General features: G+C 47.8%; 2 long non-coding RNA genes across 2 annotated transcripts in view; both read right to left on the bottom strand.

Moving 5' to 3' along the window:
* LOC310886298 overlaps nt 1-23,394 on the bottom strand; it is a 139,261-nt gene that overhangs the window by 7,044 nt on the left and 108,823 nt on the right. The window lies entirely within an intron of this gene.
* Nucleotides 1,797-22,526, bottom strand: LOC310886299. Its single transcript, XR_014575269.1, has 2 exons — nt 22,399-22,526; nt 1,797-1,898 (listed from the first exon to the last, which is right to left on the bottom strand). It is a non-coding gene; the product is annotated as an uncharacterized lncRNA (long non-coding RNA).

Here is a 23,394-nt window from a genome sequence, read left to right on the forward strand (position 1 = left end):
AGTGAGTCCAGAGAGTACACTGGCACCACTGGGGATCCAGTGCCGTGAGTCCAGAGAGTACACTGGCACCACTGGGGATGCAGTGCCGTGAGTCCAGAGAGTGCACTGGCATCACTGGTGATGCAGTCCAGTGAGTCCAGTGAATGCACTGGCACCACTGGGGATGCTGTGCAGTGAGTGCAGAGAGTGCACTGGCACCGCCTGTGTTGCAGTACAGTGTGTCCAGTGAGTGCACTGGCACCACTGGGGATGCAGTGCTGTGACTCCGGAGAGCGCACTGGCACCACTGGGGATGCAGTGCAGTCAGTCCAGTGAGTGCACTGGCACCACTGGGGATGCAGTGCAGTGAGTGCAGAGAGTGCAATGGCACCACTGGTGATGCACTTCAGTGAGTCCAGAGAGTGCACTGGCACCACTGGGGATGCAGTGCAGTGAGTCCAGAGATTGCACTGGCACCACTGGGGATGCAGTGCTGTGACTCCAGAGAGCGCACTGGCACCACTGTGGATGCAGTGCAGTGAGTGCAGAGAGTGCACTGGCACCACTGGGGATGCACTTCAGTGAGTCCAGAGAGTGCACTGGCACCACTGGGGATGGAGTGCAGTGAGTCCAGAGAGTGCACTGGCACCACTGGGGATGCACTGCAGTGAGTCCAGAGAGTGCACTGGCACCACTGGGGATGCAGTGCAGTGAGTCCAGAGAGTGCACTGGCACCACTGGGGATGCACTGCAGTGAGTCCAGCGAGTGCACTGGCACCACTGGGGATGCAGTGCTGTGACTCCAGAGAGCGCACTGGCACCACTGGGGATGCAGTGCAGTGAGTGCAGAGAGTGCACTGGCACCACTGGGGATGCACTTCAGTGAGTTCAGAGAGTGCACTGGCACCACTGGGGATGGGTTTCAAGCCAACTGCATTAACCGCTCATGCTTCTTTCTGATGAGACGTTAGTAAACCAATTACATAGCCTTGTCAAGACTAAATCACAGGTAAAAATCCTGTACATCTCATGTGGCCAACCACTCCCAACTAGGATTCCAAGAACCAGGAGGTTCGGTGAAAATAGGGCTAGTGCTATTAGAGGGGTGATTATTAGGGTAAGCCCTAAGCTGTCTTTAATGGAGAAGTATGGGTGGAATGGGATTTTGTCGCAGTCTGATACGATTCCTAGTGGGTTATTTGAGCCTGATTCGTGTAGGAAGGTTAGGTGGACTAGGGTGATTCCTGCAATTAGGAAGGGCAGTAGGAAGTGGATGGCGAAGAATCGGGTTAAGGTTGGATTGTCTACTGAGAATCCTCCTCAGGCTCATTCTACTAGAGTTTGCCCAATGTACGGGATGGCTGAGAATAGGTTGGTGATTACGGTGGCCCCTCAGAATGACATTTGTCCTCATGGTAGGACATACCCTACGAAGGCAGTTGCTATTAGGGTGAGTAGGAGGATTACTCCTGTGTTTCAGGTTTCTTTGTATAGGTAGGAGCCGTAGTAGAGGCCTCGTCCGATGTGTAAGTAGATGCAGATAAAGAAGAGCGAAGCACCGTTGGCGTGGAGGTTGCGGATGAGCCATCCGTACTGGACGTCTCGGCATGTGTGAGCTACTGAGGAGAAGGCGAGTGAAGTGTCTGCGGTGTAGTGTATGGCTAGTAGCAGGCCTGTTAGGATTTGTGTGGCTAAGCAGATGGCTAGAAGGGAGCCGAAGTTTCATCAGGCAGAGATGTTGGAGGGGGCGGGTAGGTCGATTAGGGAGTTGTTGATTATTTTTAGTAGGGGATGGGATTTGCGGATGTTAGGGGCCATTAGTGAGTCTGTGTGTTATTAGGATTATTACCAGGATGGAGAGGGCGAAGGATCCTAGGTAGGCCTTAATTAGCCCTGTGTGTATTGAGGTTGCGGCTTTGCTTGCGGCTACTTGTAGTTCAGCAAGGCCCTCTAGCCCTATTTTTTTGAGTCAGGAGAGGTCGATCAAGTGTAGGGCAATGTTTTGTCCCTTTTCTAGTAGGTTTTTGGAGAAGAATCGGTGTACTAGGGGGTTGAAGTACCCTAATGCAGAGGAGAAGTTTATGAGGGGGTTTGGTTTGGGGTGAGTGAGGGTGTGTGTTATGTTCGATAGTTCTAGGGCTAGGATGATTCCTAGGATTGTTATGAGGATGGCAGCAGTTTTGGTGATAAGGGGTATGGTTATTGGGGGGGTTTTGGTTGGTGTGATGAAAGAGGTAATGATTATTCCTGCTGTAATGCTGCCTAGGGCGAGTCGGGTTAGGGGGGCGGTGATTAGTGGGTTGTTTTCGTTTATTGATACTATTGGGGGGATTCGGGTTTGTCCAGCTTGGACTAGGATGGTTATGCGGATGCTGTAGGTTGCGGTGAATGCTGTGGCTATAAGGGTTAGGAGTAGGGCTCAAGTATTTAGGTATGATGTGTTTAAGCTTTCGATGATGAGGTCTTTTGAGTAGAATCCGGCTAGGAATGGGGTTCCTATCAGCGCCAGGTTTCCGATGGTTAGGCAGGAAGTAGTGACTGGGAGTATTTTCTGTAGGCCTCCTATCTTTCGGATATCTTGTTCTCCGTTTAGGTTGTGGATGATAGACCCTGAGCATAGGAATAGTATGGCTTTAAAGAAGGCATGGGTTGAGATGTGTAGGAAGGCTAGTTGTGGGAGGTTTAGTCCGATAGTGACTATTATTAGTCCTAGTTGGCTGGATGTTGAGAAAGCAATGATTTTTTTGATGTCATTTTGGGTTAGGGCGCATGTGGCAGCGAATAGGGTTGATAGAGCACCTAGGCATAGGCAGGCAGTTAGGGCTGTCTGGTTGGTGGCTAGCAGGGGGTGCATGCGGATGAGCAGGAAGATTCCGGCTACTACTATGGTACTGGAGTGCAGTAGGGCTGATACTGGGGTGGGGCCTTCTATTGCTGCGGGCAGTCATGGGTGGAGTCCAAATTGGGCGGATTTTCCTGCGGCTGCGAGGATTAATCCTATGAGGGGGAGGATTGGGGTTTGGTGGGGGTGTACGGCTTGTTGGATCTCTCAGGTGTTGAATGTTGAAGCTAGTCATGCTATGCTCAGGATCAGTCCGACGTCTCCGATTCGGTTGTAGATTACGGCTTGTAGGGCGGCGGTGTTGGCATCTGCTCGGCCTTGTCATCAGCCGATGAGAAGGAAGGACATGATTCGTACTCCTTCCCAGCCTACAAATAGGAGGAATATGTTGTTTGCGGTTGTTAGGAGGAGTATGGCGACTAGGAATGTCAGTAGGTAGGTGAAAAATTTTGTTACGTATGGCTCTGAGGCCATGTATCATATGGCGAATTGTAGGATTGATCATGTTACAAATAGGGCGATTGGAAGAAATGTTATTGAGTATTGGTCTATTTTTAGGCTCAGGGGGATTTTAAAGTTTATAATGAATTTTCACTCCCAGTGGCAGGTGACAGATTCTACTCCCGAGTAGATGAATGCGGTTGTAGGGGCTAGGCTAATTAGGAATGCGGTTTTAACAGCGCGGGTGGTGGCTTGTGGGGTGTTTTTAAAGTTTTTAAATAGAAATGGCAGGATGATTGGGGTTAGGAGGATTGTCAGCGTGAGTAGTGTGAGGGAGTTGATTAGTAGTGTGGGGTTCACTACTTTTACTTGGATTTGCACCAAGATGGGTGGTTCCTAAGACCAGTGGATTGCTGTTATCCTTTAAAAGTAAGGGGGCTGAGGTTTTAGGCTCAGATGTAAGAGTTAGCAGCTCTTGTTGGTTAAACCCTCCCCTCGGCAGGTAAGAAGGTTTGAACTTCTATTCTTAGAATCACAGTCTAATGTTTGGTTTAAACTATACTTGCATGAGGGGATTCCGGAGATCAGTTCGGGTTTGAGGATTAGGAGGAATATTGGGATAATGTGGAGTGTTATGAGCAGGTGTTCTCGCGTGGTTGAGTTTTGCATAGATGTGATGTGGGAGGGGATTGAGCCTCGTTGGGTCATTAGTAGTATGAATAAGGTGTAGGAGGCGGTTAGTAGGGTTGCGATTCCTGTTAGGATGATCGTGAAGGCAGATCAGTTGAATAAGGTGATTATAATGGTTAGCTCTGCTATGAGGTTTGTTGTTGGGGGTAAGGCTATGTTTGTTAGATTGGCCAGCAATCATCAGGTAGCTATGAGTGGTAGGAGAGGTTGTAGGCCTCGTGTGAGTAGTAGAATTCGGCTGTGCGTACGTTCATAGTTTGTGTTGGCTAGGCAGAATAGTATGGAGGAAGTTAGTCCATGGGAAATTATTAGGATCATTGCCCCTGAGAATGATCAGTGGGTTTGGATTATTCCTGCGGCGATAACTAGGCCTATGTGGCTAACGGATGAATAAGCGATTAGTGATTTTAGGTCTGTCTGTCGTAGGCAGATTGAGCTAGTCATTAGGGCGCCTCATAGGGCCAGGGTTAGGAAGGGGTAGTGCAGGAGGTTGGACAGTGGGCCCATAAATAGAGTGACTCGTATAATTCCGTATCCTCCTAGCTTTAGTAGTAGGGCGGCGAGGAGTATTGAGCCTGCGATGGGTGCTTCTACGTGGGCTTTTGGCAGTCAGAGGTGTAGGCCGTATAGTGGGGCTTTTACTATGAATGCTATGAGCAGTGCTAGACCTGATAGTATTCCTGTCCATGAGGTGGATAGGGTTGGGTGGGTTAGTTGTAGGGTTGGCAGGTGCAGGGTGCCAATTTTCACGTATAGGTGTATGATTGTGATTAGCAGGGGTAGAGAGCTTACTGGCGTGTAGAATAGCAGGTAGATGCCAGCGCTTAGGCGTTCTGGTTGGTTCCCCCATCGGGTGATTAAGATTAGGGTGGGAATGAGGGTTGCTTCAAATGAGATGTAAAATAGTGCTAGTTCTGTGGTGGAAAAGGCTAGTAGGATGAATGGCTGGACTGCGACTAAGGTTGAGATAAAGATTCGTTTGCGTTGTAGGGGTTCTTGTTGCAGGTGGTTTTGGCTTGCTATGATTATGAGTGGGAGTAGTCAGCAGGATAGTACTAGGAGGGGGGATGAGATTTGGTCAATTCCTGTTCAGTTGGATAAAAATTTGTAGGGGTAGTAGGTTGGGATTAATCACTGTAGGCTTAGGGCAGCGATTAGGAGGCTGTATAAGGTGGTGTTAGTCCATAGAAATTTTGGTGGAGACAGCAGGGCTGTTGGAAGAAGTATGATTGTGGGTAGGATGATTTTTAGCATTGCAGGAGGTTTAGGTTGTGTAGATGGTCGGAGCCATGTGTGCGGGTGGAGGCTACTAGGATGGCCAGGCCTGTGCCCGCCTCACACGCTGAGAAGGTTAGCATGAGAATTGGTACCATGGTGAATGAGGAGACTTGGTTTTCGATGGATCATATTGATAGGCCTACGAATATCGATAATATTATGCTTTCAAGGCATAGTAGGGCGGATACTAGGTGGGTTCGGTGGAAGGCTAGTCCTAGTCCGCTGAAAATGAAGGCTGAGTAGAAGCTTAAATGTAGGGGCGACATAAAAAAGTTACAGGGTTGGCTGTAATCTGCTGGGTCGAAACCAGCTATCTTTTTGGTTAGACTAACTTTCTGTTATTCTGCTCATTCTAGGCCCCCTTGAATTCACTCGTAGGCCAGTCCGAGTGTTAGGAGAAGGAGGATCACTACAGTTCAGGTGAGGGTCATTAGGGGGGATTGGAGTTGGACGGCTCATGGCAGGGGGAGTAGGAGGGCGATTTCTAGGTCGAATAGGACGAACAGGATGGCTACTGAGGAAGAATCGGACTGAGAATGGTAATCGAGCAGATCCAAGTGGGTCGAATCCACATTCGTACGGTGAGAGTTTCTCTGAGTCGGGGTTTATTTGGGCGAGTCAGAAGTTTAATGCGGTTAGGGCGGCGCTTAGGATTGATGATAGGGCGAATATGAACATGAGTGCGTTCATTGCTCTCCTCTGGGTTTATACCAGATTCTAGAGATTGGAAGTCAATTGTAATTAATATACTAGAAGAGCAAGATCCTCATCAGTAGATGGTTATGTAGAGGAATAGTCAGATGACGTCTACGAAGTGTCAGTATCAGGCTGCTGCCTCGAATCCGAAGTGGTGGTCTGATGTAAAGTGGAACTTGATCAGTCGGAAGAGGCAGACGGTCAGGAAGGAGGATCCGATGATTACGTGGAGTCCGTGGAATCCAGTGGCAACGAAGAAGGTAGATCCGTAGACGCTATCGGCGATTGAGAATGGGGCTTCGTGGTATTCTATTGCTTGTAGGGCTGTGAAGTAGAATCCCAGGAGGATCGTTAGGGTTAGGGCGTGGATGGCGTGTTTTCGGTTTCCTTCTGTGATGCTGTGATGGGCTCACGTTACGGTAACGCCTGAGGCTAGTAGGATGGCTGTGTTTAGTAGGGGGACTTCTATCGGGTTGAGTGGTTTAATTCCTGTTGGGGGTCATTGGCCTCCTAGTTCTGGGGTTGGGGCCAGGCTCGAGTGGAAGAACGCTCAGAAGAACCCTAAGAAGAAGAATGCTTCGGATGTGATGAAAAGGATTATGCCGTATCGTAGGCCTTTTTGGACTGTGGGAGTGTGATGGCCTTGGAAGGTGCTTTCTCGTACAATGTCTCGTCATCATTGGAGTATTACTAGGAGTATTGAGATGAGGCCTAGGGTTAGTAGTATGGATGAGTTGTAGTGGAATCACATGATTAATCCTGAGGTTGTGAGTAGGGCGGCGGCTGCCCCGAAGATTGGTCAAGGGCTTGGGTCAACTATGTGGTATGAGTGTGCTTGGTGTGCCATTAGATGTTTTCTTGTAAGTATAGGCTTAGAAGGAGCACGAAGACGTAGGCCTGGATTATGGCTACTGCTACTTCTAGGATGGTTAGGAGTAGTAGGATGATTATTGTTAGGATGGATACTGCAGGAAGGGTGGGTATTAATGCAATGGAGGCTGTAGAGATGAGTTGGATGAGTAAGTGTCCTGCTGTAAGGTTGGCTGTAAGGCGGACTCCGAGGGCTAGGGGGCGGATTAGTAGGCTGGTTGTTTCGATCAGGATTAGTGCGGGGATTAGGGGTGTAGGGGTACCTTCGGGTAATAGGTGGGCTAAAGAGGCTGATGGTTGGTTTCGTAGGCCTGTTAGTAGTGTGGCGAGCCATAGTGGGAAGGCTAGGGCTATGTTCATAGATAGTTGGGTGGTTGGGGTGAATGTATATGGAAGGAGGCCTAGAAGGTTGATTGTAAGAAGTATGATTATTAGGGATGTAAATATTATGGCTCATTTGTGGCCATTTTTGTTGAGTGGGACTATTAGTTGTTTTGTGATTAGGTGAAGGAGTCATGTTTGGATAGTAGAAAGGCGGTTGTTGATTCATCGGTTGTTTGGGGACGGGAATAGTAGGGCTGGGAAGAGTAGGGATAGTAGGATTAAGGGGATGCCAAATAGATTGGGGCTGGAAAATTGGTCAAAGAAGCTTAGGTTCATGGTCAGGATCATGGTGTGGGTTTGGTAGTGAGGGAGGTCTTATTTGATGGGGGGTTGGTTGTGGTGAAGGCTAGTAGTTTTGGTTGGATGAGGAGTGCTAGGGTTAATCAGGTTATAATTATGATTGAAAATCATGGTGCGGGGTTAAGCTGTGGCATATCATTAAGGAGGGGGAAGTCCCTCTTTGGCTAGCTTAAAAGGCTAGTGCTGTTGCATAGCTTCTTAATGATTAGGATGATGATAGAAGGGACGATCAGGCCTCGAAATGTGGGAGTGGGGTTGATTCTACTACAATGGGTATGTAGCTGTGATTAGCCCCGCAAATTTCTGAGCATTGTCCGTAAAAAATCCCAGGCCGGGTGGTAATGAATGAAGTTTGGTTTAGTCGGCCTGGGATTGCGTCTGTTTTAACTCCGAGCGTTGGGACTGCTCAGGAGTGGAGTACGTCTCCTGCAGTAATGATCACGCGGATGGGGGATTCTATTGGGATAACTACGCGGTGGTCAACTTCTAGCAGTCGGAAGTGGCCGTTGGGTAAGTCTGGGGTGGGCACTATGTAGGAGTCGAATGATAGGTCTTTGAAGTCTGTGTATTCGTAGCTTCAGTATCATTGGTGGCCGATGGCTTTTAGGGTGAGGTCTGGTTCATCGATTTTGTCCATTATGTAGAGGATTTGTAGGGATGGGAGGGCGAGGAGTACCAGGACGATAGCAGGTAGGATTGTCCAGATCAGCTCTACTTCTTGGGCGTCTACAGCATTGGACGAGAGTTTTTCTGTTAGTATGTGGGCTAAAAGGTAGAGAACTAGGCTGCAGATAGCTAGGGCAACGATTAGGGCGTGGTCGTGGAATTCAACGAGTTCTTCTATGATGGGTGATGAGGCGTCTTGGAATCCTAGTTGGGAGTGGTTGGCCACATGAGATGTACAGGATTTTTACCTGTGATTTAGTCTTGACAAGGCTATGTAATTGGTTTACTAACGTCTCATAAGAAAGAAGCATGAGCGGTTAATGCAGTTGGCTTGAAACCAGCATGTGAGGGTTCGATTCCTTCCTTTCTTGTACTTGGACGAAGGCCGGTTCCTCGAAAGTATGGTATGGGGGAGGGCAGCCGTGGATTCATTCAACGTTTGTGGTAGTTAGTTCTGGTTGTAGGACTTTTCGTTTGGCCGGAAAGGCTTCTCAGATGATGAATATTAGTATGATTACGGCTACTATTGAGATTAGGGAGCCGATGGAGGAAATGGTGTTTCATAGTGTGTAGGCGTCGGGATAGTCCGAGTATCGTCGGGGTATTCCTGCTAGGCCTAGGAAGTGCTGGGGGAAGAACGTTAGGTTTACTCCTGTAAATATTACCCCGAAGTGGGCTTTTGCTCATGTTTGGTGTAGGGTAAACCCAGTGAGTAGTGGGAATCAGTGAGTAAATCCTGCTAGAGGCCATCCTAGTATAGGTAGAAGGTAAGTAAGGCCAATTTGGGGCTGTAAACTAGGATGATGGCGATTCAGCCTAAGTGGGAGATGGACGAGAAGGCTAGGATTTTGCGTGTTTGTGTTTGGTTCAGTCCTATTCAGCCTCCTAGTGCTGTTGAGGCTAGGGCCATGGCGGTGAGTAGAGCTGGGTCGAGGGATTTGGATGTTAGTAGGAGCAGGGTTAGTGGGGGGAATTTTATGAGGGTCGAGAGTAGCAGGGCTGTTATTAGTGGCGATCCTTGTAGTACTTCTGGGAATCAGAAGTGAAATGGCACTAGGCCCAGTTTAATAGCGATTGCTGCTGTCAGTAGTAGACAGGAGGTTGGGTGGTTTATTTGTGTGATGTCTCATTGGCCGGTGACTCAGGCATTGGTTATGCTAGAGAATAGGACCAGGGCGGAAGCAGCTGCTTGGGTTAGGAAGTATTTCGTTGCGGCTTCTACTGCTCGTGGGTGGTGGGATTTGGCAATTAGGGGAATGATGGCTAGTGCGTTGATCTCCAGTCCTGTCCAGGCCAGAACTCAGTGGTTGCTGGAAATTGTGATTGTGGTGCCCAAGATGAGGCTGAAGGTTATGATTGGGGTCGCGTAAGGGTTCATTAGTAGAGGAGGGGGTTAAACCATCATTTTCGGGGTATGGGCCCGATAGCTTGATTAGCTGACTCTACTAGAAAATAATATAAGGGAAGTATGGAGAATTTTGATTTCTCTTGTGTGGGTTCAATTCCTACTTTTCTAAGGTCAACAGGAAATGAGAGGGCTGTTATACCTCTATGTTCACTTTATCATAGTGACCCTTTGTAGTTCAGGCACATTTCCTTATGTAAGGAGGTAGGCCTGCATAGCAGATAGGTATGCTGATGTGTCAGAGGCACAGAGCTAGTGTGAGGGGTAGGAAGTTTTTTCATAGTAGGTGCATTAGTTGGTCATATCGGAATCGTGGGTATGAAGCTCGGACCCATAAGAAACCAGAAGATAGTAGGAGGACTTTTGTGGCTAGGATGACGGGGAATAGTTCTGTGGGTGGCCCTAGGGCGCTTGGGTTTAGGAATATGATGGCTGTAAGTGTATTTATTAGCATAATGTTCGCATATTCAGCTAGGAAGAATAAGGCGAAGGGTCCTGCGGCGTATTCAACGTTAAACCCTGAGACTAGCTCAGATTCACCCTCTGTGAGGTCAAAAGGAGCTCGGTTTGTCTCTGCTAGGGTGGATACGTATCATATTATTGCTAGGGGTCATGAGGAGAAAATGAAGTATAGAGGCTCCTGTGCGACGGCAAAGGAGCTGAGTGTGTAGCTTCCGCTTAGTATGATTATTGATAGCAGGATTATGGCCAGTGTCACTTCGTATGAAATGGTCTGTGCTACTGCCCGTAGGGCTCCGATTAGTGCGTATTTTGAGTTCGAGGCTCAGCCTGATCATAGGACTGAGTAGACGGCTAGGCTTGACATGGCTATTAGGAAGAGAACTCCGAGGTTTAGATCTGCTAGGGGAAATGGGAGTGGTAGTGGTGCTCAAGTGGTGAGGGCTAGGACAAGGGCTAGTATTGGTATCAGAATGAATAGAAGTGGGGAAGAGGTAGAGGGTCGGATGGGCTCTTTGGTAAATAGTTTCAGTCCGTCCGCAAATGGTTGAAGTAGGCCAAAAGGCCCGACAACGTTAGGGCCTTTGCGGGATTGTATGTAGCTTAGGATTTTCCGTTCTACTAGGGTTAGGAAGGCTACGGCAATCAGGATTGGGATGATGTATAGGAGGGATATAACGAGGCAGCTTAGTGTTGTTATTTGAATCATGGGTGAAGCTAGGGAGAGGATTTGAACCTCTGGGGAAAGGGCTTAAGCCTTCTGCACTTGCCGGGCTCTGCCACTCTAGCTGGTCCTTTTCTAGGATTGAAAGTGGTGGGGGAAGGCCCTCTTCACGGTTTAGTTGGTTTCACTGCTTAGAGGGGGGGGGCGTGCTTGTGGTATTGGCCCCACTTTCCCGGTCCTTTCGTACTGGGGAGAGTGTGTCATAGATAGAAACCGACCTGGATTGCTCCGGTCTGAACTCAGATCACGTAGGACTGTTAATCGTTGAACAAACGAACCCTTAATAGCGGCTGCACCATTAGGATGTCCTGATCCAACATCGAGGTCGTAAACCCCCCTGTCGATATGGGCTCTTGAGGGGGATTGCGCTGTTATCCCTGGGGTAGCTTGGTCCATTAATCAATTATATTGGGTCTGGTCACTGTTAGCACTTTGAGGGGTAGCTCTAGGTAAAGAGGTATGGTCTTGTTTTTGGAGGATTTGTTCTCCTCCAAGGTCGCCCCAACCGAAAAATATCGACCAGGCTCTGCGATGGTAGTGGCCCCAGTGGGGTTGATTGAGGATTCGCGGTGGTCGTTGATTTTTAAGTTCCACAGGGTCTTCTCGTCTTATGTTCACATCCCCGCTTTTGCACGGGGAGATCAATTTCACTGATTATCTGTGAGAGACAGTTAAGACCTCGTTTAGCCATTCATACAAGTCTCGATTTATGGGACAATTGATTGCGCTACCTTTGCACGGTTAGGATACCGCGGCCGTTAAACCTAAGTCACCGGGCAGGCATCACCTTCAATACTTGTTTAATTTGCTGAAGGCTATGTTTTTGGTAAACAGTCGGGCCTTATTAATTTGCCGAGTTCCTTTCACAGATTTTAATCGCTCTTATAGGCGCTCCTGAGTCGGGTTAACAGGGTTAGTTAATACGTGGTCTTGTAGGGGTTTTTGTATCTGTCTAGGTCTGTTAATAATGTTTCTATGTAAGCTTGCGCCGTTAGAGGGGTGTGGCCCTGAGTTACTTATTTTAGCATTAATTCTCCTATATTCATAGGTTGACCTGTTTGTGATAAGGGAATCATCTTATTTTGGTATTTTTAGGTGGTGGAGCTTTGACGCACTCTTTTTTGATGGCTGCTTTAGGGCCCACGGTAGGATCAGTAGTAAGAATTATCCGCTAGTCGAGGTTGTGTCCTTTTTTAATGGAGCTGTCCCTCCATTAAAGAGCTCTTAATCATCTCATTAGGGTTCAGGATGTCCGGTAGGGAGGATTAAGGGGGAACTTAGATTCGTTTCACAGGTAACCAGCTATCACCCAGCTCGGTTGGCTTTTCACCTCTACTGACAAGTCATCCCACTCTTTTGCAACAGAGACGGGTTCGCTCTCTTTAACTGCTTGAAAGTAGCTCGCTTGGCTTTCGGGGGGGCAAACTTTAGTTCACTTTGCTTGGTTGTTCTCGCTAAACCATGATGCAAAAGGTACAAGGGTTGATCTTTGCTGTCTGTCGCTTTGATTGTTTCACTGCTATTTCATCTTTCCCTTACGGTACTGGGGTCTCTATCGCGTCTAAGTGTCTTTTCTATCGCCTATACTAAGACTGTAAAATGCTTTACTTTAATTAGTTTAGTAAATTCTTTAGTTTTGGTGTACTATTTGTGTGGTTGAGCTAGAGGGGGGGCTTCAAGACGATCCGGTCTAGTAGATATCTTTCAGGTGTAAGCTGAGTGCTTTGGTGTTATAGCTACGTCTTGATATTCTAAGTACACCTTCCGGTACACTTACCTTGTTACGACTTACCTCATCTTCAGCGTATTTATGGTATTAGTTATGTGGGATGTGGCTTTTGAGGAGGGTGACGGGCGGTATGTACGTGCCCCAGGGCCGGCTTAAAGTAGGCTCTATTGTCCCACTTTACTGCTAAATCCGCCTTCCAGAAGTGGTTTCACGCTTCTTTCCGTGTGCCCTATGAATAGGGAATGTAGCCCATTTCTTCCACTCCATAGGCTATACCTTGACCTGTCTTATTAGCGGGGTGCTATTGTGTCCACTGTTGTGCTCTCATTCGAGGTGGGCTGGCGACGGCGGTATGTAGGCTGTGTTGGCAAGGGGTGGTTGGGTTAATCGGGGATTATCGATTGTAGAACAGGCTCCTCTAGGTGGGTTTGGGGCACCGCCAAGTCCTTAGAGTTTTAAGCGTTTGTGCTCGTAGTTCTCTGGCGGATACTTCGGTAAAGTAAGTATCAAGATTTAGGGCCAGGCATAGTGGGGTATCTAATCCCAGTTTGGGCCCTGGCTTTCGTGGGTTTAAATCAGTCGTTAGTTCCTAAGATCATCTTAATGGTGTGTTTAGGTGCATCTTGGGCTTATGACAGCTCAGTTGCATTTTGATCTTAGTTAGCTAGGATAGGCATTTTACCACTCTTTACGCCGTGTCAATAGGACGGTTGATTTGGGTTTCTTGTATGACCGCGGTGGCTGGCACAAGATTTATCAACCCTTGAAGTTAGGCTGTTGCTATAACTAAGTCAAGTTTGCACTCATTGCTTAATGTTAATTACTGCTGAATACCCGTGGGGGCGTGGCTTAGCGAGGCGTCTTGGGCTACTACTTGGGTGTGCCTGATACCCGCTCCTCAAGGCCTGTATGGGGGTAGGTGGTCGAGGGCGTTTACACTGGGGCGCGGATACTTGCATGTATATATTTAGCAAAAACCAACCGTAAGGTTAGGACTAAGTCTTTTGTCCGCAGGCATGTTTTATGCCATCTTGGCAACTTCAGTGCCATGCTTTGTGTTAAGCTATGTGGACGGGGGTGTGGTTAGCTGATAGTTGAGTGGTGAGTGAGAGTGAAGTATATGAAATTATTGCTTGTGTTTACTATTTTTAGTACTGGAGTTTCTCTAATAAGTTTAAGTTATTTTGTATGTGTTTGTGTGTATATATAAATCGTTCCGATGATGTCATGGAAGGGATGATTAATGGAGTTTTAGAGGTAGTTTGCTGGGATTGGGCGATGAAGGTTTATGCTACATGGTGGTTAGCGAAAGTTTACTGGTTTAGTTTGTGAAGCGCAGGGGTTGCGCTTAATGATTTGTTGTTTTGTGCTATGTCCAACGAGCATTCATCCAATAGCCCCATTTAACCCGGAGGGTGGAGGTAACATTAACTGAATGTGGTCAAAGTGCATCAGTGTCAGGATGATTCCCCATATACGCCAACCGTCTCATCGAGGGACCCTTGAAATATAGGATAGGCCGTGAGGCAGGTGTGTCCAGGCTTAGATTGTGGGACCCCCGAGATCACTGGGAATAGCCACCTGTGAGGTAACCCCGGAAAAAATAAGAGGAACCAGAGGCGCCAAAAAGCTGGAACATGCCGCGATTACGCATTGAGAAGGTGAAAGTACTCACAGATGCCACTTTGAAGGGCAAGGAGGGGTGAGTGAACCCAATGGATGGCCCTGACCGAGGAACCAGAGGCGCAAAAATGTGAGGAGGGCGAGGGGTTTAGGGGGAACGTATGGGCCTGAAGCTAGTCATACCGGACATTATGTGCAACGGGTTGCTGATTTCACGTGAGGAGTACGATTAATAAATCCGTCTGATACGAACTGCATGAGATATGTGGTGGAGAGTTGTTGTTGGAGCATGTCCTGTGAGCATTCATTAAAATGGGGTCTTGTTATGCGCTTGAGTGGAGTTGTATTGGGTGTTGTGGGGTATGGTCCTAGAACATTCATGCCGGGTGGTTTGGTAGGAGTGTGTTTAAGGGTTTAATGGCCGTGTACATGTATGGGTTTAGCACCTGCTTATAAGATAGTCCGTATATAATGTATATTACTGGTACTATAGTATGTATGTATATGGGGTATATAAATTTATGCACGAATATGCATAACCAAATACCCCCGCCTCGGGGGGGGAGGGGGGGGGGGTTAAGCATAATGGCATAGATGGGGTAGAATTATTGGGGGCTTGCGGTTAGTTCCTGTAGTTGAGAACAATGGCGGCTTTTCGAGCCGCAGGCCTCGGGTAGTGTCCGGGCAGGAATAATGACTTATTTTATGTTTTTTTTAGGGATTTGCTTTGCGGTGGGTGTTTTGGGTGTGGCGTCGAATCCTTCGCCGTATTATGGGGTTGTTGGTTTGGTGTTAGCGTCTGTGGCGGGGTGCGGGTGGTTGCTGGGCCTTGGGGTTTCGTTCGTGGCTTTAGTGCTGTTTATGGTGTATTTGGGGGGTATGCTGGTGGTGTTTGTTTATTCAGTAGCTTTAGCAGCGGAGCCTTTCCCTGGGGCTTGGGGGGATTGACGGGTGATTGGATGTGCAGTAGCGTTTGTGGCAATTGTTTTTGGGGGGTTGGTGTTTGGGGGGTTTATGGGGGCTTGGAAGTTCGGGGTTTCTACTGTGAATAATGTTGGGGTGTTTGTTGTTCGGTCGGATTTTAGTGGAGTTTCCATGTTTTATTCACATGGGGCAGGGATGTTTTTAGTGGCGGGTTGGGGGCTGTTGTTGACTTTGTTTGTTGTATTGGAGCTTGTGCGGGGGTTGTCGCGGGGTGCTATTCGGGCGGTTTAGGGGTTAGGGTCAGAGAATAGTTTATTGAAAATGCCAGCTTTGGGAGCTGGAGATAAAGGTTTGAGTCCTTTTTTTCTGAGTTTGGGGTACTCTAAGAAGTGGTAAGTCTTCAATCTTTGGTTTACAAGACCAATGTTTTTATAAACTATTAGAGTATTTAGCAGTTGAGTATTTTGTTTTCTAGGGCGCTTGCGGCGGGGAGGAGAAATAGGAGGATAGTGAAGTAGGCGATTGAAGCGAGTTGGCCGATGATGATGAATGGGTGTTCGACGGGTTGGCTTCCTACTCATGTTAGGACGAGGAGGTCGGCGACTAGTACTCAGAATAGGAGCTGGGAGAGTGGTCGGAATGTTATTGCTCGTTGTTTTGATTTGTGCAGGAATGGGATTAGGAATAGGATCAGTACGGAGGCGGCCAGTGCTAATACGCCTCCTAGTTTATTTGGGATTGAACGTAGGATGGCGTAGGCGAATAGGAAGTATCATTCTGGCTTGATGTGTGGTAGGGTTACTAGTGGGTTTGCTGGGGTGAAGTTTTCTGGGTCTCCCAGGAGGTTAACCGCTCATGCTTCTTTCTTATGAGACGTTAGTAAACCAATTACATAGCCTTGTCAAGACTAAATCACAGGTAAAAATCCTGTACATCTCATGTGGCCAACCACTCCCAACTAGGATTCCAAGACGCCTCATCACCCATCATAGAAGAACTCGTTGAATTCCACGACCACGCCCTAATCGTTGCCCTAGCTATCTGCAGCCTAGTTCTCTACCTTTTAGCCCACATACTAACAGAAAAACTCTCGTCCAATGCTGTAGACGCCCAAGAAGTAGAGCTGATCTGGACAATCCTACCTGCTATCGTCCTGGTACTCCTCGCCCTCCCATCCCTACAAATCCTCTACATAATGGACGAAATCGACGAACCAGACCTCACCCTAAAAGCCATCGGCCACCAATGATACTGAAGCTACGAATACACAGACTTCAAAGACCTATCATTCGACTCCTACATAGTGCCCACCCCAGACTTACCCAACGGCCACTTCCGACTGCTAGAAGTTGACCACCGCGTAGTTATCCCAATAGAATCCCCCATCCGCGTGATCATTACTGCAGGAGACGTACTCCACTCCTGAGCAGTCCCAACGCTCGGAGTTAAAACAGACGCAATCCCAGGCCGACTAAACCAAACTTCATTCATTACCACCCGGCCTGGGATTTTTTACGGACAATGCTCAGAAATTTGCGGGGCTAATCACAGCTACATACCCATTGTAGTAGAATCAACCCCACTCCCACATTTCGAGGCCTGATCGTCCCTTCTATCATCATCCTAATCATTAAGAAGCTATGCAACAGCACTAGCCTTTTAAGCTAGCCAAAGAGGGACTTCCCCCTCCTTAATGATATGCCACAGCTTAACCCCGCACCATGATTTTCAATCATAATTATAACCTGATTAACCCTAGCACTCCTCATCCAACCAAAACTACTAGCCTTCACCACAACCAACCCCCCATCAAATAAGACCTCCCTCACTACCAAACCCACACCATGATCCTGACCATGAACCTAAGCTTCTTTGACCAATTTTCCAGCCCCAATCTATTTGGCATCCCCTTAATCCTACTATCCCTACTCTTCCCAGCCCTACTATTCCCGTCCCCAAACAACCGATGAATCGACAACCGCCTTTCTACTATCCAAACATGACTCCTTCACCTAATCACAAAACAACTAATAGTCCCACTCAACAAAAATGGCCACAAATGAGCCATAATATTTACATCCCTAATAATCATACTTCTTACAATCAACCTTCTAGGCCTCCTTCCATATACATTCACCCCAACCACCCAACTATCTATGAACATAGCCCTAGCCTTCCCACTATGGCTCGCCACACTACTAACAGGCCTACGAAACCAACCATCAGCCTCTTTAGCCCACCTATTACCCGAAGGTACCCCTACACCCCTAATCCCCGCACTAATCCTGATCGAAACAACCAGCCTACTAATCCGCCCCCTAGCCCTCGGAGTCCGCCTTACAGCCAACCTTACAGCAGGACACTTACTCATCCAACTCATCTCTACAGCCTCCATTGCATTAATACCCACCCTTCCTGCAGTATCCATCCTAACAATAATCATCCTACTACTCCTAACCATCCTAGAAGTAGCAGTAGCCATAATCCAGGCCTACGTCTTCGTGCTCCTTCTAAGCCTATACTTACAAGAAAACATCTAATGGCACACCAAGCACACTCATACCACATAGTTGACCCAAGCCCTTGACCAATCTTCGGGGCAGCCGCCGCCCTACTCACAACCTCAGGATTAATCATGTGATTCCACTACAACTCATCCATACTACTAACCCTAGGCCTCATCTCAATACTCCTAGTAATACTCCAATGATGACGAGACATTGTACGAGAAAGCACCTTCCAAGGCCATCACACTCCCACAGTCCAAAAAGGCCTACGATACGGCATAATCCTTTTCATCACATCCGAAGCATTCTTCTTCTTAGGGTTCTTCTGAGCGTTCTTCCACTCGAGCCTGGCCCCAACCCCAGAACTAGGAGGCCAATGACCCCCAACAGGAATTAAACCACTCAACCCGATAGAAGTCCCCCTACTAAACACAGCCATCCTACTAGCCTCAGGCGTTACCGTAACGTGAGCCCATCACAGCATCACAGAAGGAAACCGAAAACACGCCATCCACGCCCTAACCCTAACGATCCTCCTGGGATTCTACTTCACAGCCCTACAAGCAATAGAATACCACGAAGCCCCATTCTCAATCGCCGATAGCGTCTACGGATCTACCTTCTTCGTTGCCACTGGATTCCACGGACTCCACGTAATCATCGGATCCTCCTTCCTGACCGTCTGCCTCTTCCGACTGATCAAGTTCCACTTTACATCAGACCACCACTTCGGATTCGAGGCAGCAGCCTGATACTGACACTTCGTAGACGTCATCTGACTATTCCTCTACATAACCATCTACTGATGAGGATCTTGCTCTTCTAGTATATTAATTACAATTGACTTCCAATCTCTAGAATCTGGTATAAACCCAGAGGAGAGCAATGAACGCACTCATGTTCATATTCGCCCTATCATCAATCCTAAGCGCCGCCCTAACCGCATTAAACTTCTGACTCGCCCAAATAAACCCCGACTCAGAGAAACTCTCACCGTACGAATGTGGATTCGACCCACTTGGATCTGCTCGATTACCATTCTCAGTCCGATTCTTCCTCAGTAGCCATCCTGTTCGTCCTATTCGACCTAGAAATCGCCCTCCTACTCCCCCTGCCATGAGCCGTCCAACTCCAATCCCCCCTAATGACCCTCACCTGAACTGTAGTGATCCTCCTTCTCCTAACACTCGGACTGGCCTACGAGTGAATTCAAGGGGGCCTAGAATGAGCAGAATAACAGAAAGTTAGTCTAACCAAAAAGATAGCTGGTTTCGACCCAGCAGATTACAGCCAACCCTGTAACTTTCTTATGTCGCCCCTACATTTAAGCTTCTACTCAGCCTTCATTTTCAGCGGACTAGGACTAGCCTTCCACCGAACCCACCTAGTATCCGCCCTACTATGCCTTGAAAGCATAATATTATCGATATTCGTAGGCCTATCAATATGATCCATCGAAAACCAAGTCTCCTCATTCACCATGGTACCAATTCTCATGCTAACCTTCTCAGCGTGTGAGGCGGGCACAGGCCTGGCCATCCTAGTAGCCTCCACCCGCACACATGGCTCCGACCATCTACACAACCTAAACCTCCTGCAATGCTAAAAATCATCCTACCCACAATCATACTTCTTCCAACAGCCCTGCTGTCTCCACCAAAATTTCTATGGACTAACACCACCTTATACAGCCTCCTAATCGCTGCCCTAAGCCTACAGTGATTAATCCCAACCTACTACCCCTACAAATTTTTATCCAACTGAACAGGAATTGACCAAATCTCATCCCCCCTCCTAGTACTATCCTGCTGACTACTCCCACTCATAATCATAGCAAGCCAAAACCACCTGCAACAAGAACCCCTACAACGCAAACGAATCTTTATCTCAACCTTAGTCGCAGTCCAGCCATTCATCCTACTAGCCTTTTCCACCACAGAACTAGCACTATTTTACATCTCATTTGAAGCAACCCTCATTCCCACCCTAATCTTAATCACCCGATGGGGGAACCAACCAGAACGCCTAAGCGCTGGCATCTACCTGCTATTCTACACGCCAGTAAGCTCTCTACCCCTGCTAATCACAATCATACACCTATACGTGAAAATTGGCACCCTGCACCTGCCAACCCTACAACTAACCCACCCAACCCTATCCACCTCATGGACAGGAATACTATCAGGTCTAGCACTGCTCATAGCATTCATAGTAAAAGCCCCACTATACGGCCTACACCTCTGACTGCCAAAAGCCCACGTAGAAGCACCCATCGCAGGCTCAATACTCCTCGCCGCCCTACTACTAAAGCTAGGAGGATACGGAATTATACGAGTCACTCTATTTATGGGCCCACTGTCCAACCTCCTGCACTACCCCTTCCTAACCCTGGCCCTATGAGGCGCCCTAATGACTAGCTCAATCTGCCTACGACAGACAGACCTAAAATCACTAATCGCTTATTCATCCGTTAGCCACATAGGCCTAGTTATCGCCGCAGGAATAATCCAAACCCACTGATCATTCTCAGGGGCAATGATCCTAATAATTTCCCATGGACTAACTTCCTCCATACTATTCTGCCTAGCCAACACAAACTATGAACGTACGCACAGCCGAATTCTACTACTCACACGAGGCCTACAACCTCTCCTACCACTCATAGCTACCTGATGATTGCTGGCCAATCTAACAAACATAGCCTTACCCCCAACAACAAACCTCATAGCAGAGCTAACCATTATAATCACCTTATTCAACTGATCTGCCTTCACGATCATCCTAACAGGAATCGCAACCCTACTAACCGCCTCCTACACCTTATTCATACTACTAATGACCCAACGAGGCTCAATCCCCTCCCACATCACATCTATGCAAAACTCAACCACGCGAGAACACCTGCTCATAACACTCCACATTATCCCAATATTCCTCCTAATCCTCAAACCCGAACTGATCTCCGGAATCCCCTCATGCAAGTATAGTTTAAACCAAACATTAGACTGTGATTCTAAGAATAGAAGTTCAAACCTTCTTACCTGCCGAGGGGAGGGTTTAACCAACAAGAGCTGCTAACTCTTACATCTGAGCCTAAAACCTCAGCCCCCTTACTTTTAAAGGATAACAGCAATCCACTGGTCTTAGGAACCACCCATCTTGGTGCAAATCCAAGTAAAAGTAGTGAACCCCACACTACTAATCAACTCCCTCACACTACTCACGCTGACAATCCTCCTAACCCCAATCATCCTGCCATTTCTATTTAAAAACTTTAAAAACACCCCACAAGCCACCACCCGCGCTGTTAAAACCGCATTCCTAATTAGCCTAGCCCCTACAACCGCATTCATCTACTCGGGAGTAGAATCTGTCACCTGCCACTGGGAGTGAAAATTCATTATAAACTTTAAAATCCCCCTGAGCCTAAAAATAGACCAATACTCAATAACATTTCTTCCAATCGCCCTATTTGTAACATGATCAATCCTACAATTCGCCATATGATACATGGCCTCAGAGCCATACGTAACAAAATTTTTCACCTACCTACTGACATTCCTAGTCGCCATACTCCTCCTAACAACCGCAAACAACATATTCCTCCTATTTGTAGGCTGGGAAGGAGTACGAATCATGTCCTTCCTTCTCATCGGCTGATGACAAGGCCGAGCAGATGCCAACACCGCCGCCCTACAAGCCGTAATCTACAACCGAATCGGAGACGTCGGACTGATCCTGAGCATAGCATGACTAGCTTCAACATTCAACACCTGAGAGATCCAACAAGCCGTACACCCCCACCAAACCCCAATCCTCCCCCTCATAGGATTAATCCTCGCAGCCGCAGGAAAATCCGCCCAATTTGGACTCCACCCATGACTGCCCGCAGCAATAGAAGGCCCCACCCCAGTATCAGCCCTACTGCACTCCAGTACCATAGTAGTAGCCGGAATCTTCCTGCTCATCCGCATGCACCCCCTGCTAGCCACCAACCAGACAGCCCTAACTGCCTGCCTATGCCTAGGTGCTCTATCAACCCTATTCGCTGCCACATGCGCCCTAACCCAAAATGACATCAAAAAAATCATTGCTTTCTCAACATCCAGCCAACTAGGACTAATAATAGTCACTATCGGACTAAACCTCCCACAACTAGCCTTCCTACACATCTCAACCCATGCCTTCTTTAAAGCCATACTATTCCTATGCTCAGGGTCTATCATCCACAACCTAAACGGAGAACAAGATATCCGAAAGATAGGAGGCCTACAGAAAATACTCCCAGTCACTACTTCCTGCCTAACCATCGGAAACCTGGCGCTGATAGGAACCCCATTCCTAGCCGGATTCTACTCAAAAGACCTCATCATCGAAAGCTTAAACACATCATACCTAAATACTTGAGCCCTACTCCTAACCCTTATAGCCACAGCATTCACCGCAACCTACAGCATCCGCATAACCATCCTAGTCCAAGCTGGACAAACCCGAATCCCCCCAATAGTATCAATAAACGAAAACAACCCACTAATCACCGCCCCCCTAACCCGACTCGCCCTAGGCAGCATTACAGCAGGAATAATCATTACCTCTTTCATCACACCAACCAAAACCCCCCCAATAACCATACCCCTTATCACCAAAACTGCTGCCATCCTCATAACAATCCTAGGAATCATCCTAGCCCTAGAACTATCGAACATAACACACACCCTCACTCACCCCAAACCAAACCCCCTCATAAACGTCTCCTCTGCATTAGGGTACTTCAACCCCCTAGTACACCGATTCTTCTCCAAAAACCTACTAGAAAAGGGACAAAACATTGCCCTACACTTGATCGACCTCTCCTGACTCAAAAAAATAGGGCCAGAGGGCCTTGCTGAACTACAAGTAGCCGCAAGCAAAGCCGCAACCTCAATACACACAGGGCTAATTAAGGCCTACCTAGGATCCTTCGCCCTCTCCATCCTGGTAATAATCCTAATAACACACAGACTCACTAATGGCCCCTAACATCCGCAAATCCCATCCCCTACTAAAAATAATCAACAACTCCCTAATCGACCTACCCGCCCCCTCCAACATCTCTGCCTGATGAAACTTCGGCTCCCTTCTAGCCATCTGCTTAGCCACACAAATCCTAACAGGCCTGCTACTAGCCATACACTACACCGCAGACACTTCACTCGCCTTCTCCTCAGTAGCTCACACATGCCGAGACGTCCAGTACGGATGGCTCATCCGCAACCTCCACGCCAACGGTGCTTCGCTCTTCTTTATCTGCATCTACTTACACATCGGACGAGGCCTCTACTACGGCTCCTACCTATACAAAGAAACCTGAAACACAGGAGTAATCCTCCTACTCACCCTAATAGCAACTGCCTTCGTAGGGTATGTCCTACCATGAGGACAAATGTCATTCTGAGGGGCCACCGTAATCACCAACCTATTCTCAGCCATCCCGTACATTGGGCAAACTCTAGTAGAATGAGCCTGAGGAGGATTCTCAGTAGACAATCCAACCTTAACCCGATTCTTCGCCATCCACTTCCTACTGCCCTTCCTAATTGCAGGAATCACCCTAGTCCACCTAACCTTCCTACACGAATCAGGCTCAAATAACCCACTAGGAATCGTATCAGACTGCGACAAAATCCCATTCCACCCATACTTCTCCATTAAAGACAGCTTAGGGCTTACCCTAATAATCACCCCTCTAATAGCACTAGCCCTATTTTCACCGAACCTCCTGGTTCTTGGAATCCTAGTTGGGAGCGGTTGGCCACATGAGATGTACAGGATTTTTACCTGTGATTTAGTCTTGACAAGGCTATGTAATTGGTTTACTAACGTCTCATAAGAAAGAAG

This window comes from Anser anser (genome assembly GCF_964211835.1).
Source record: "Anser anser genome assembly, chromosome: 25".
In the NCBI taxonomy this organism is placed as follows: domain Eukaryota; kingdom Metazoa; phylum Chordata; class Aves; order Anseriformes; family Anatidae; genus Anser; species Anser anser.